Here is a 15039-nt window from a genome sequence, read left to right as displayed (position 1 = left end):
GAGAGGAAGAGGAGGAGGAGGAATTGCGTCTGCTGGCGCAACTCGCGGAGTGCGCGCGCTGGGCTCTCGCTTGTGCGAGCTCTCAGGCGGCGCGCAAACAGCGGTCGGGAAACCGCATAGCGGGAGAAAGCAGGCTAGGGAAAAAAAATAGAGAGCAATCGCGAGCGGAAAAAGACCGTGGCGGCGGGTGGTGGAGAGAAACCTTGGCCGCCTTTCGTCTTTCCTTCCTTCCCGCAGCTCTCCGCTCTCTCAATTTTGCTTTTCTTTTGCTCTTCCTTCCTGCCTCTTACTTGTTCGAGGCACCCGGCAACGTGTCGCATTTAGTCCTCTTTCCACTGCTCCCCGTGCGTAAGTTTCCCGCCAGTGCTTCACCCGAGAGCGAGCTGCGTTTGAGAAATGACCGCAGGATGCGGTGGTTAACGCCTGTAGCTATTCGTTACGCATCGCGGCAGGCGTATGGCAGCGCTTGTCCTGTTTCTTTATTCTAACACTAGATTTTAGTTAGACGCAGAGCGCAGCCTCGTATATAGTCTGGCTAAAAGTGAAGCCGCAAGCTTTTACGACCTGAGCATCACACGCTGCTTGGCCCGTGGCTGGTCAGGGCGTCGTCGTCGGTGATGGTGGTGGTGGTGAAAACGTTTATCATTAAGGAACAGGAGGTATCTTTGGATCAGCCCGTAAGGGACCGATCCTTACAAGCACTAGGTGGAGGTCCCTAGTGTGGACCCCAGTGGCGGTGGCCGCCGCCCGGGCGCGCCCGACCAAGCCTTGTTGGGCCTGTAAGTCGTGGCAGCCGAGCAGGAGGTCAGTCGCTGGCTATGGCAGAAAATTAAGATGGGTCGCCCGAATAACTACTTGGAAAGTCAACGCGAGCTTAAGAGAAAGCGATGTCGAGAGGTCTTGGTCGCCTCCTGAAATTTTCAGGATATTTGACTGTCACCTGACCCGCAGCTGCACTCCGGTGAAGCAGAGCGAATGCCTCATCACTGAGAGGCTCACGATGTGCGAGGTTGTGGTGCTGAGAAAGTGAGGTAATGGGACCTGAATCAGGCTGAGTGACGCATCGAAGCCAAAGCCCCCGGACGCTATAGAGAGCCGAATCACGATGACGCCACTCGATGCTTCAGCGTAAGCTTAAAGCCAACAGGCTCGCATATGTGTTCCACTTTCGATGTAGACTCTCAGACAGTATGAATTTCAGTGCAAGCTTTTCGCGCAGCCAACTCATTGGTGAGTAATACCATGGGGAGGCGGGTTAAGCGACCAACTACGCCACGGAAATTCGCAGCACCTTTGTGGTCGCCTGGTGACATTTTTTTTTATTACTTCAAAAATGCGACATTTTTACGGACAATTCTGTGCGCTGTGACTAAACGCATGTGATTCTCATTCTTTGGGCTGCCGAGGAGATAGCGCACAGCTGGCAAAATCCGCGGCATCTTTGCTGCATGATCCAAAGCGTCGGCGCATAGATTCGTCAACTTTCTGTCGACAATAAAGAATCAGAAACACCCCACATTCCGTACTGCTCTCAAGCTCACCCCTAAAAATATATATAGTGTAAAAAAGGTGCCACGTGCGAAGGATCGCTTTTCTGCCCCGTTTCGTCCCACTGCCTTGAGTCGCTGCAGCGACGAATGAGACTTGTGCATGTGCTCTATCAAAAGATTATGTCTCCGTCGGCACCGTAGAAACGGGCAGGAGAATGTCAATCGATGTTCAACGCTGGCGTACGAAGACCGCTCGAGCCTCCCTTTCCTTGTTTAGTTTTGTGAATGTTTCAATCTTTCCGCGTTCTGTCTCAAATACATTGCAGGATGCTGTTGCTGTTGGCTATGCTGTGTTCCACGTCGCCATCCGCAAGCAGCGCTCGCTAGCTATTATACAACAGCTATGAAGGAAAAGAAACGGGAAAACTACGTAAAACTGTTCCCGCAACTCCTAGCCCCACGACTTCGCAACGTCTCCAAGTCGCCTGCCCACAGCTGTCCGCATTCGAAAACTAGCAACCATCGGACAGGGCCCAGCCGCGAACTCGGCAACAACCCAGCTGCGCGCGTCATGCGTGCGTGCTAGAAGACGCGCCGCGGCATTTATCACCGGGGAGGAAGTTGTGCGCGGCCGCGGAGACGACGCGCCACTCCCGCCCTCTCAGTCTTTTCCCCTTCCCGCCCAAGGCTGCGGAGATCCCCCTCCTCCGCCCCCCTCTTCGGTCTCGGCGCTGCGGCGGACGGCCGTGCACGGACGACCGAAGCAGCGAGACGAGGCGAGCGCTGGCGGCGTCGGCGCGACCTCCGTCCGGGCCGGCGAGGCCAACCGGCGGCGGCGAGGCACTAGACGGCCCCCTCGCCACAGCCACCCATTGTTCAAAGCGGGCGCGAAGCGCCGTCATCTGCAGGCTCGTCACGTTGACCGCTGCCGCCTTCACGCTCGCCGCCCGACGGCAGCTCGCGCGGCTGCTCCCGTGCCCCGGTAGTTCCGTGCACCGGCGGCATGCCGCAAGGCTGCGCTGAAAGAACCGACGTACGCGCAGTGCACTGCGCAAACCCATGGGCCTGCGTTTACCCATTTGGTCGCTGGTTCGAACTCCCGTCATGTGGGAAAAAGAAGTACGTTGTCACGCTAAGGATCTTCAGACTTTGCATTTATATAGAGTGTCTCTCATTAAAAGTTATCTGAACAGCCATGCGCGCATATCGTTTCTTTTTAAGGAGTCAGGATGCGCCGTAACATTACTGTACCTTTGCCACTCACGTTTCAGATGTGCGAAAATGACACAGCATGGCCAGCAGCGCAGCCCTTTCGAGCGGCTGCAAGGGGGCTCCGATATGAAAGGCCAAACGAGACACGAGGAAAAAGCCAGATCCTGCCCGGGTGCCCGTGACACAAGGCTTCGAAGTGACTCGTTGGTATGACGGCGTTCTCAACTAGCTACGTAGTGAGGTTACCCAACACCGAGCAAACGGATGGCACACGTAACGTTTCCTAGTCTAAAAACGCAACCAACGACTATTTCGAACCGAAGCGTTAGCCCCAAATCCAGTCACTGCTTCGACCCCTGTGCAATTGATCCTGACGAACTGCACCACTAAAATCGCTGTTTTATTTCAGCTGTTTCGTACTAACCGTGTCCGCAAGATGTCGTGCGAGAGGCGCATGGGGCACAAAAATCAGTGGGTCCATATGCGCACATCATCAATGTGATGGTTTCTGTTCCGGCCATCAGGCTTCGCCCGCCGCATCCAGGTGCAACGCCACGAACATAGTCGCGAGTAGCCTGTTGTCTCGAGTCCAACTCTACTCGATACAGGACGTAGGCATTGATTGCGCTGCACTCAACTAGTGGGCTGTCTAGTGGCGCGATGCGAAAGTCAGCAGCGTTCGCGCATTAGCGCGGCAGAAGCGTCGGCCACGGTAGCGGCGGCAGCGCAGCGGCAACGGGGGCTGCTTCTGCTATCTGCTACCGGGAGCGTCTCGCCCGCGTCGCCGCAACTCCTCAGTATGCTACCCGGCGTACCGTTCCATGCGGGAGCGCCGCCCGGCACGCGTGAAGAAAAAAAAAGATAAGGCAGCGAAAATATCGAACCGGGCACGGAGGAGAAAGGCGGAAGATAAATGGTCTTGGAAGCAGTCGCGAACACGGCTACGCAGAGCGTCTCGGATCGCGCGGCGCATTCGGCCGGCCTGCTTCCATAGGGCGGCGTAGAGCTCAAGGAAAGGCAGGTGCGTGCATATCTCGGAGATACGGGCTACGTGCGCCGTCACCTACGCTCGGAAAGAGCAGACCAACAACTTCTTTCGGTTCGCCCCACAACGCGACATGGTGGGCTTACTAGTGCTCACATCTTGATTACTTAAAGCAGATAGACAAAGCTTAAGCCTTGTCTGTCGTGAGCAGTGGTCGAGAGGCACAACTTCGTTCCGACCAGTACTAGCCATGGTGGTATAACTGACGTCGACGCTACTCTTCCTGAACTTCCGACTACCGAGTTGTTCTCGGCTTAAAGCCTGAAATGCATTCAGCTTCCATTGTCGGCGACCCGCAGGTAACAATTGCCTTTGCGACAGAACAGAGGCGAACACGAAGCGGAGCCTGAACGAACACCGGCGAAACTTTCAGTTCACCCGCCCCTGGTGCATACGTGCTGCGCTGCCGCTGGAGCAGCGCGCGCGTCAACAACAGCGTCTTCGTGGTACCGTGGTGATAAAAGCCAGTGCGCGGCGCGGAGGACCACTGCAGTGCGAAATGCGCTGCGAAATGCGAAATGCGCTAAATGTTATGCTAAACGAGCGCGCAAGCGTGGCAGTTCGATCGCGCTTCCCGTTAAGTATACGCTCCCGGAAGTATAGACGCCGTCCATTTCCGTGAATTGTTTACAAAATAAAAAAAAAACGACTAAGCAACCAAAAAATGAAATCAGAACCTCGCGAAACAACGATTCACATTAAAATATCCCTTCAGGGGCTTAACACAAACTCTTAAGCAACGCCTGTACCACAATTCTTGTCAGCAGGAACAGCGGCAGTGGCTCAGCGGTTATGGCACTCGGCTTCTGACCCGAAAGACGCGGGTTCGATCCCGGACGCGGCGGTTCGATGAAGGCGAAATTCTAGAGGCCCGTGTGCTGTGCGATGTCAGTGCACGTTAAAGAACCCCAGGTCGAAATTTCCGGAGCCCTTCGCTGCGGCGTCCCTCATAGCCTGAGTCACTTTGGGACGTTAAACCCGCATAAACCGTAAGCCACAGAATACACTACGCCTTTCCTGCAGTGCATTTCATGATTTCATCTACTCTCGACGACGAGGTAGTCTGAATTCTTTTGTGCTGCTGCTTTTGTCAGGTGCACGTCTAATGTAAGGTTGTCTCGGCGCTCACGTGTCCTCATTTGGAACGGATGGTTTTAAAGGTCATTGGTACAACAGTATAGACGGGATGCGAGTGGTTCTTGACTGCCAGAAACAACTGTGCCTTCTATACTCCTGGTGTCGCCAGTATGCAAAGCAATGTGCTGAAGGATTCATCTCGTAAATAATTTATAACCTCTTCATGAACAATGATTTCACTTTCATATCTAGCGATTGTAATGGTCTCATTTCGCGTCACCGACACATCCGGCTACTTTTCCTTACCCACGGGCGCCGCGGCGTTCTGACGGCGTTGGTGGGGCGAAAACGTGGAGAATTTCTAACGCGCTGACTTACTTTGAAATCAACCTACAGGAGGTGGCAAAGAGTGACAGCATGCCGCTGAGGAGCACTGCAAAAAAAGCGGGCATGCCAGAGTCACCGACTGTTCACAGAAAAGAGGGGACCTCGCGACGCCTCCCGCGCCCCCAAGGGAAAACCTCACGCGACCAGGGGAAGGGTGGAGGGGGGGGGGGGGGGGGGAAGGAACGGACCGAAGGAGGGACAGAGACACAAGCGCCCGAGGGAAGCAGTCGGGTCGACACCGAGTGGACGCAGCGAGTGCAGCTCAGTTCGCACAGGCGCGATCTCCTTTGAAAGTGCCGATCGAACTCGCACAAAAGTGATCTGGGCTCCTGGCCACCAGGGTCTACGAGGCAATGAGGCCGCTGATGCGGCCGCCCGAGCGCTCACACACCGGGCTCCTCATCCTAGCTCTCCTGGCTCAGAAGCTCATAAACCGCTTCTGCGGTTCCGCGAGATCCTAATTCATTATTGCGACAGCCACCGTCTCTACCCGGCACCTACCAATGGGCTGAGTAAGGCGGAGGAGCGAACTCTGCGGCGCCTGCAGACAGGAACCCTTCTCTGTCCTGCCATAGCAAAACACTTCTATCCGAGCACAGATGGGCGCTGCCCGCACTGTGGAGAGATCTGCGATATCTTTCACATGGTGTGGCCATGTACTCAGAATCCTCACCTTCCCCCTTCCCCCACCCCCACCCGAGAGGCATGGGAGACTGCCCTCCTCAACTGCTCCACACTGGAGTCCCAAAGGGCTCTGGTCAAGCGGGCGCGACACGGAGCCTCGTCGTGCGGTGTCCCGGATTAAGGATACCGACCATGCAGCAGGGTTTTTTGACCCTCAAGCTCTCTTTGATTAGTTTTTCACCACCACCACCACCTTTGAAAGCGTGGACTGACGTCCCTCTAAATTTAAGACACCTCAAAAATCAGTTTTCCAACATCCAATGAGTCGCCGTAACAAGGATAAGATCACAACGCTTTTTTTCTTTTAGTGAGAAAGCCCTGGTGAATAAACCTCGAGCAAGGTATTTCGATGTTTGTGGGTTTGCGATGTTTGCGGATTTACGTAAAGTGAAATAAATATGTCAAATAAATATCAGTGACTGGATTCGAGCCCGCGCCGGCGCGAACATATCAGTTTCGCTGGACACTGCGCGACAGCACTAGGTTAGAACCGCAGGCGGACAAGCCTCGTGTTAAACTTCAATGCACTCGCGCTGTGCATTGCACATAGTCTTCTACATCAACTAATACTGCTATGAAACTATTTGCGCTTTCAGCTGTGTGGCGGTAGTGACAAAGAGATGTGCATCCATTGGCGGGGACAACGTTATGACAAGAAGAAACAGGTCACTAGAGCAATACGCGTTGGCGGCGACAAATTGCTCCAGAAACATGGTACGGGAGAACAGGCCGCCGACGAACATTGGGTAAATTGGCCTTGCCGACGCAAAAGTTGAAGAAGCGTATAACTGGCTTCCTAGGTCAGTGGACACCTCAATCACGCTTTCAGGTACGTGGCGGCGGTGTTCACCAGCAAAGAACTGTGCTTTCGTACAATATTTCGCGCTTAGCAACATGCTGCGCTTCCCGTAATTCCTCGAACGTGTTGTGCAGTCCCAAGGCAGACCTCCACAGGCAGAGTTCTTTTAAAGAAACTGGGCTACACCGAACAAATTCGAGAAATATTGAGAACTAAAACGATCCCCGATGAGTACCGCAGCACGCTCAGGGTGGCACCAATACCAAGAAACATGGACCCGAACCTCCACAAAGACCGAAGAGAGGCAAGGGCCGACCGCTTACAGAAAACACACGCATCCCAGGATACAACAGTGTATGTCGACGCTGCCACATATGCCATGACTAGGGGACAAGGCACCAACAACGCAGTGGCAACTGTAGTCAACTCGGAATTACACGAGATTACCAGCGCCTCCCTGCAAGACTGCACGATAGCTGAGGCTGAAGAAGCGGCCGTCGCTCTAGCGGCAGCGGAGGGCTATCGGACTGGGCGGTCACTGACAATTCTTACTGATTCACAAGCAGCCTGCCGCAACTATCTTTGCGGCAGAGTAGGTCACAGAGCGCTCCGCATACTCCGCTCTGTAGACTGCAAGACGCAACAAACACATGCAAAACCACACAAGCCGATCAAACATAAGATCATCTGGGTACCGGGGCACACGGGGGTGGCAGGAAACCAAGAGGCAGACAGGATAGCTCGAGGATGTACTAACTACCGAGCATCCAACGTCAACGACCGTGAGGAATCCCTGCCAGTACCTCAGGAATACTCGGCCATACTCAACAACTACAAAGGCAGCAGGATGCGGTACCCACCACCGCACAAATCTTTAAACAAAGAAGAGGCTGTCACATGGAGACAACTGCAAACGGGGTCATATCCAAATCTAAACACACTAAGTAAAATTCACCCCACACTTTACGCACACAATTGTCCGTGGTGCCATGAAAAACCTACACTGTATCACATCACATGGGCATGTCAGAAAGTCGACATCGTCCCAGTTATACAAAACCCCAGTGTGGAGCAATGGGAGGGTCTGCTCTCCAGCGACTGCCGCGATGACCAGATCGGTTTGATACGGCGAGCTCAGCTGACGGCAGCATCCAGCGGAGCCCTGGAATAGGGGCAACCGACCGTTGCGGATGAACTCATCTGACCACATAAAAAAGCACTTGTGCTAGAGCCAAATAAAGTTATCCTATCCTATCCTATCCTATCGCGCTTAGCAGTGTTAAACCACCACCCATTTTTTTTTTTTTTTTTTTCAGCGCGAAAGAAGTTGCGCCGCATCATTTGAGTCGGCTTTCTTGCGCTACCACGCGATGCACGCAACTGGTTCTCTTTTTACTTCTCGCCCGCATTGAGGAAAGACTGTCTCGCGAGAGCGAGACCACCGTTCTAGCAGGCCTTCATTCTGCACCCCATAGTTCTCAGAAAATTATTGTGCACTTTGAGGCCGTTCCATTCTAACTGCTTTTCCCGCACAATTGGTCCCGGAGGAAAACCGCGTCAGTCTCGCCGCGCGGAGGTGCCCCGCGTATTGCAGTAACGACCGAACAAAAGAAAAAAAGTACGGGTCCTTCGGGCCAGCCCGCACCCGACGCCAGCCGAGCGCTCTGTTTGACGAGGATTTCGACAAACGACGGCGGCCGTGGCGACGGCACTTGCGCCGACGCCGAAGGGAGGAGAAAAAAAAGAGAGAAAAGAGAAAGAAAAAAGGAAGAACCGACTCGCGGCGGCTGAAGCGGATGAACGGAGCGCGCGCCGAAAGGAAGCGCAATAAACGCGAGTGCTGCGGAGCGATCCGCAACAGGGAAGAGAGAGCGAAGGGAGCGCAGAGCGCGAAACCGCTCGCTGCTACACGCCGCCGCCCTCGTCAGCGGCGTCGTCGACGCCGTAAAGAACGCGGGGGCGAAATGAGACGAGCAAAAGGGAGGGGGATGCGGAGAAAGTGGGGGACGAATGCGGAGGAGGAGGATGAGGATGGAGGATAGGTCTGAGCGAGAGAGGATGTGTCCGGACAGGAAAGGGCGTGGCTGGCCTTTACGATCCGAGGCACCGAGGAGGGCAGGAGGAATGGCAGGGGGAGGGGAGGAAGAAAGGAGGGGGTTGGAAGGGAGACGGGGAGGAGTGCTCAGAAAGCGTTCCAATTTCACAAACGGGCGGTGGAACCCCAGGAAATCGTACACCGGCAGGACTGCGCGAAACCTTCCGAAAATCGCCTCGCTCCAGCCTCTCTCTCATGTCCACATCTTTTTCTTATCGTCGTTGGCTTCTCTGGTTTCTTATCTTACTTCCGCGAATGTCGTGTGTTGAGGGAAGCTGAGGAACACGCATTTTTTTGGAGGCGAATGCAGGTACCTTCTCGCAGCCGCCCTGATCCGGCTCGGTGTTTTCGTTACTGCGATTTGATATCGCTGCCTGGTTTGTCTTCGACCGCGCCGAGGAGCGAGAGGCTAAGTGCGGCTCCGGGCCGGATGAATGGACTTTTGTTTCCGCTGTTCTGTCTCCATCAGTTCAAGAGTTATTTAATGGTTTGTCGATTATGGGTTAGCATCAAAGACGGGACAGCTTCGCAAGAAACTCAAGAGGGTGGTCGTGCCAATGTCCCAGAAAGCTTAAGGTATTTGACGTGGATTATTAAGATGCCATGAAATGAGGAGGAACCATGGGCTGAAAACACGAAGGGGTACTGAACATACGAAAAATTAATTAAATGTAGCCAGGTGTGACGTATAAAAAAAAACGACCTGAAACTCTTAATGCGCAAGGTGTTTCCCGGGTACAGAGGGAGAGGCAGGACGACAGAAAACCGAATACAGTCGAGGCCGTCGACTGCACGAATACCCGAGCTGCTGTCAGACGTTTACATCTAAAGATAACCCCATCTCGAAGCACAATTTGTCAGCGGAGGCATGGCGTACTAAGGAGTTGCGTCGTTTCAAAGGCAGCGTTCATGTCGACAAAATAGTTATGAATTGGTTGAAATTAACTATTAACGCTTGGAACACTGAGACCGTATTAACATCAAGACATTCACCTCCGGAGAATAAACCAAAAACTTTGATCGCCAGAGACTTCTTGGTCTCCTCAGTGGCGCGAAAGAATTGGAAATAGGTCTTCCTCCTTCGAGTCCCATGAGAGCGCCCATTCAGCAGCATACATATTATCAATGACCATAATATGCTTGCACGTCGATCGCCTGCTCAGGATATGCAGTTGCGGGGAATACCGAACATGATTTTGCATTCTTACGGTGGCAGGTCTGAAGGAGGCTTACTCCTGGTTAAGTTACCGAAAAATCACGCGTTCATTTGGAAGCCAAGTATCCAGGGGATTCGAAGTGCAAAAAAAATTGTCAGTGGTTTAGGCCTGGTTAAACCTGGATTATTGCGAAAGCAACGGGATCGGAAAGACAGGTGATGGAGAGCGCACGGCAGCGGCGGCGGCCTCGGCACGCTAGCTATGCTCCGCTATTGCGCATGCGCAACTGGTGAGCGCGGAGGCGGCACCTCTGAGTCACCCGCGCAGCGACGGCGGCGGCGCGCCAGCTGTGCGCCGTGTGACGTCACTGCTCCTCGCACATATGCGCAGTATGGCCTTTCCTCGACTAGCGTAGTGTTGCTTTCGCAACAAAATGCGGAATGCAGGGCTAAGGGAGTATCCCAGCCCGGCCTTGCTGTCAAGACTCCTAAGTATTGTGGCGTTGTCACTTGGTCGTAGCCGCTTTTACACCCCGCAGAGGGTGAAGTGTCCAGGAGCGTCACTGAAAGGCACGACTGACTTTCATCTAACAATAAATTTTTAGGGAATTTTAGCCTTCCCGAAACCTAGTTGATTTGGGGCGCTTACTTTTTGTTTAGCATTGCGCGAGTATACATTTGATTTAATGTAATAAGGTTTAAAATCCCAAAGCGACCCGGGCTATGAGGAACGCCGTTGTGCCGGATAATTTCGACCACCTCGGGTTGTTCAGCGTGCACTGACATCGTAAAGTACACTGGAACTGCTCAAATACTAAGATTTTAAGGAGAAATGTAGTTACGGCGCGATGTATGAAAGCGACTGCGTTACTATAAAGATGTGTTGTGTTGGCTTTTATGGCACATAAAAAAAGATGAGGAAATTGGAGTATACGAGGGGGTACCCAAAAGAAACCGGACTTATTTTTGTTTGAACTTATTTCTTCACTTTTTAAGCACAGACCTTCAATCTCCTTCGAAGTATTTCCCACTTGCAATGATACGCTTGTCGAATCTTTCATTCCATTTTTCAAAAACATTGTTTAAATTCATCTTTTGTGATGCTTCACAGCGCCTCCGTCGTTTTTTTCTTCACCTCAGCAACATCAGCGAAACGCTTTCCATTCACCTATTTTTTCATTCTAGGAAACAAAGAAAGTAGCACGGGGCAAGGTCAGGAGAGTATGAGGGTTAAGGAATAGGGGTCATGCCATTTTTGGTCCAAAATTGTCGTAGAGACAGGGCGGTGTGAGCAGGGGCATTGCCATGATGGAAAAACCAATCACCCGACCGCCACAAATCTGGACGCTTCCACTGCACACTGTTTCCCAATCTTTTCAAAACATCCAAGTAGAAAGCCTGGCTAACTGTCTGACCCTGCGGAACAAATTCTCAATGGACGACTCCTCTCACGTCGAAAAAACAAATCAGCATTGTTTTGAGGTTTGGTTTCACCTGACGAGCTTTCTTGAGGCGAGGTGAATTTGAAGTTTTTCATTGGCATGATTGTTGCTTTGATTCAGGATTCGATTCAGGAACACTTGAGTTGTCCCCACAGCATCGTCCTTGTACGTCTTTCTTAATATTTTAAGAGTTTCCATTCAACTAAAAATCGTAATTTCACCGGCGCACGCTGTTCACGAAAATCAGCCATTGCAAAAACGACGTTCACACAAAACAGTCGTCACTCTAAAACTCTGCCTAAACTAGTCTGACCTCCTTCAACGACGGCACTCGGCTTACTGACTCTGGAATGTTCGTTCCATGCGCTCCTAGTGGCAAAACGCGGTACCACAGAAGCTTTGCCGAGCAAAAAATTTAGTCCGGTTTCTTTTGGGTACCCCCTCGTACGCAAACACACAGGGTGTTGCACATAAGTTTTTGCACAATTTTTTTTAAGTAGGCTTTTGGGTTGGAAGAGCATTTTTTTTTTCGGCATAGCATTGCCAGCGGTATAGTGCATCAGAATACAGCTAAGACGTTCTAACTAGCAGGCTAGTTAACTAGTACTGAATCGTTAATTTTTTAACTATTACTGTTAGTCTCCTTACTTAATGAGAAGCGCGCAGCCCACCGTAAGTATTATCCATATCAGTTTTTTGAATTTCGAAAACGTGGTTACCCTCGGCGCTGTGGCTCAACAAATTCTGGTGACATCGCGCCAGAATACATACGCTTTCAAGAAGCTTTCAGCGAAGCAACCTCTCCAGTACACGCAACTCGTACAAATATACAAAATTTGTTGGGCCATAGCGCCGAGCGTAACCGCGTTTTCGAAATTCTAAAAACTAATATGTATCTTAATTACGGTGGGCTACACGCATCTCAACAATTAAAGAGCCTAACAGTAATAGTTAAAATGTTAACTATATAGATTAGTTAACCAGCCTGCTAGTTAGCACATTTTAGCTGTAGTCTGATGCACTACACCGCTGACAATGCTATGCATAAAAAAGCACGCTTCTAATTCAAAAACGCCTATTTTTAAAAATTGTGTAAAAACTTCGGTGAAACACCCTCTATATAGGCGTGTAAATATATATAAGTTTTTTACTCTTTACAGATTCTTTTTAACTGTGAGAGATAAGTCGGTGTGGTTTGTACAGGTGAGTTGTACAGCAAGACGCGCATTATGTCCCTGATGTGGATCAACAATTAGAGTAAAAATTAAGTGAAACCAACAAAAAGGCTTGTTTGTCCTATTTTAGGGGTCGTGGTTAATTTAAGAAATTGAAGGCCATCAACATCGAGGGTGAGCCCTGCTTTTATATTTTCTATATCGGTGATGTGGTTTCAAATATTGAAACGTTCAATATTTGGAACCACACTTGAAAGCTCGTTGAGTTGGCTCTCCCGCACTGCATATTTCCAAAATGACATCGCTGCGCGTGCTTTCATCAACGAAATCAAGTTAGCTTCAGCTTCTTCTACAGCATCAAATACACAAATTAAAATCGTATTTCATGCGCAAGAAATGCTAGCGACGCAATTTTCTAAATATACAATGCGTGAAAGTAAGTGGTTTTAATAAAAACATAACAAATGGGACGAACAGATTTTTGCAAGCCTCGGCATCTGCTATCGATGCTGGAAGCACCTGAGCTGGGGCAGCGGAAATGAAGGATGGCAGGCAGTCCGTAGAAGTGAAATGAAAGTGGTGAGGGAACAGTTAGAAAGGATAGGGGGAGGTACACTGTAATAAATCTATTTACATATTAACATACGTACACGCACGCGCCTGATGATCTCAGATGGGGACGTTTTCAGCGCAAGGTCAGGATACGTATCGACCTTTTTTTTCATAGAAATGCCAGCTTCAAATCTAATGTAAGGGGAAGTAACCGGAATCAGCAAAAAGAAAAGGCGCAGCACGGGGTTATTATGCCCACGGCCGCACAGAGCCACTGCTCTCTGTCGAGTTGTACTCTGCTACCTATCCCATCCATGAATGAAGGCAATCTGCATTCCGTTGTTGGCCTGAACGCGTTCACTCACACACGCACGCACGCACACACCTACACGCACGCACACACATACACGCACGCACGCGCACACACGCGCGCACGCACACACACACGCACGTACACACAAACACGCGCACGCACGCACACACGCGCGCACACGCACGCGCACACACAAACACGCACGCACACACGCACACACACATGCACACGCACTGCTCCAGCTATATCTTAGTCGTGCGCTGCTCCACAAGGTGTCGCCACTGCTTTGTGGCACAGCCTCCGCATTACTCAACTGAACAGTACGGAATCGACCGCTATATTGCAAGAATATCCCTCAAAATTTAAAGGAAATCACTCATTCGACTAAAGCATTGACGTCGGAGAGGTAGTGCAGCTTCAGGAATTAAACGGTTTTTGCAATGCTTTGCATAAACTCTGTAGAAATTGTAATCCTCTACAACGGTATCTGTTACTTACAATGTGGTCGGTGAAGTGGGCTTGGAATCGCATTGGAGTGCTGGGCAAGATCATTCTTCATAGGATCATTTCTATAGGATGATCGCCGAGTCGCAAGTCGCGATTTCGAAACACACTCAACCACGATGAGGAGTTGAGGGTCTCCGCCTGAGCGCGAAACCGGCTACGGACTTAGGGTTTCGACCCTGGTCCCAGCCATTGATGACCGTTCCTCCAGGCTTAACCGCCAGGTGGGAGGGTGGAGACTCAGTCTGAGTGGTTGATATATAAATCCCAAAATCAGAACATGGGCATTCATGTACAAGCTCGGGTAGAAGTATCTCAAGTGAAAGTACGAGGACTCGTGTTCGCGTGAGAGCCAACTCAATGAACTATGTTCATTGAGCCTTGACGCCATAGCAAGCATAAGAGGGTTCTCACGCAGCTTCCACCCTCTCCGTTCGACGACGTTCTACGTCCGCCGCTTATGAACGTGGGTGGCGCTATGAACACTCTCAAGGTTAGGTTACTTGTAAACATAAATAAATACCCCGGAAAGTAGAAGCTTTGGCAGCCGTCGCCGTAGCTCAGAGGTAGAGCACCGGACGCGTAATTCGGAGGTCGTGGGTTCGGATCCCACCGGCGGCATGTGGTTGTCTTTTCTTCTGTTTTTCTAATCAATTACTTTAAGCGACCACATATTCAGTAATATTCTAAATTGATCAACACCACGAAATAAATAAATAAATATCCCCTGTGCCCCTTGGTTTCTGTGGCTGTTGGCTTCTGTCATATTTATAACGAACTCCTCATTCCCCTTCCCTTGTTTGCTTAATTGCTTAGCGAGGGCCTCGGTTCTGGCAGCCTTGACTCCATAGGAAGCATAAGAGGGTTCTCACGCAGCTTCCACCCTCTCCGTTCGATGACGTTCTACGTCACACATGCGTGGGCGTTCTACGTCCGCCGCTTATGAACGTGGGTGGCGCTGATGAACACTCTCAAGGTTAGGTTACTTGTAAACATAAATACCCCCGAAAGTAGAAGATTTGACAGCCGTCGCCGTAGCTCAGAGGTAGAGCACCGGACGCGTAATTCGGAGGTCGTGGGTTCGGATCCCACTGGCGGCTTGTGGTTG

At 51.2% G+C, this 15039-nt stretch overlaps 1 non-coding gene across 1 annotated transcript; it reads left to right on the top strand.

Moving 5' to 3' along the window:
* The first annotated feature begins 13971 nt into the window (after positions 1-13971).
* LOC149343569 (small nucleolar RNA U3) lies at positions 13972-14185 on the top strand. The gene has a single exon (XR_016283357.1). It is a non-coding gene; the product is annotated as a small nucleolar RNA U3 (small nucleolar RNA).
* The last annotated feature ends 854 nt before the right edge of the window (positions 14186-15039 follow it).

The sequence above is a fragment of the Amblyomma mixtum genome, chromosome 5 (assembly GCF_055824585.1).
Source record: "Amblyomma mixtum isolate Tamu chromosome 5, ASM5582458v1, whole genome shotgun sequence".
Lineage (NCBI taxonomy): Eukaryota > Metazoa > Arthropoda > Arachnida > Ixodida > Ixodidae > Amblyomma > Amblyomma mixtum.
Note: the sequence above shows the minus strand (reverse complement) of the source record. Positions and strands in the feature narration are given on the sequence as shown.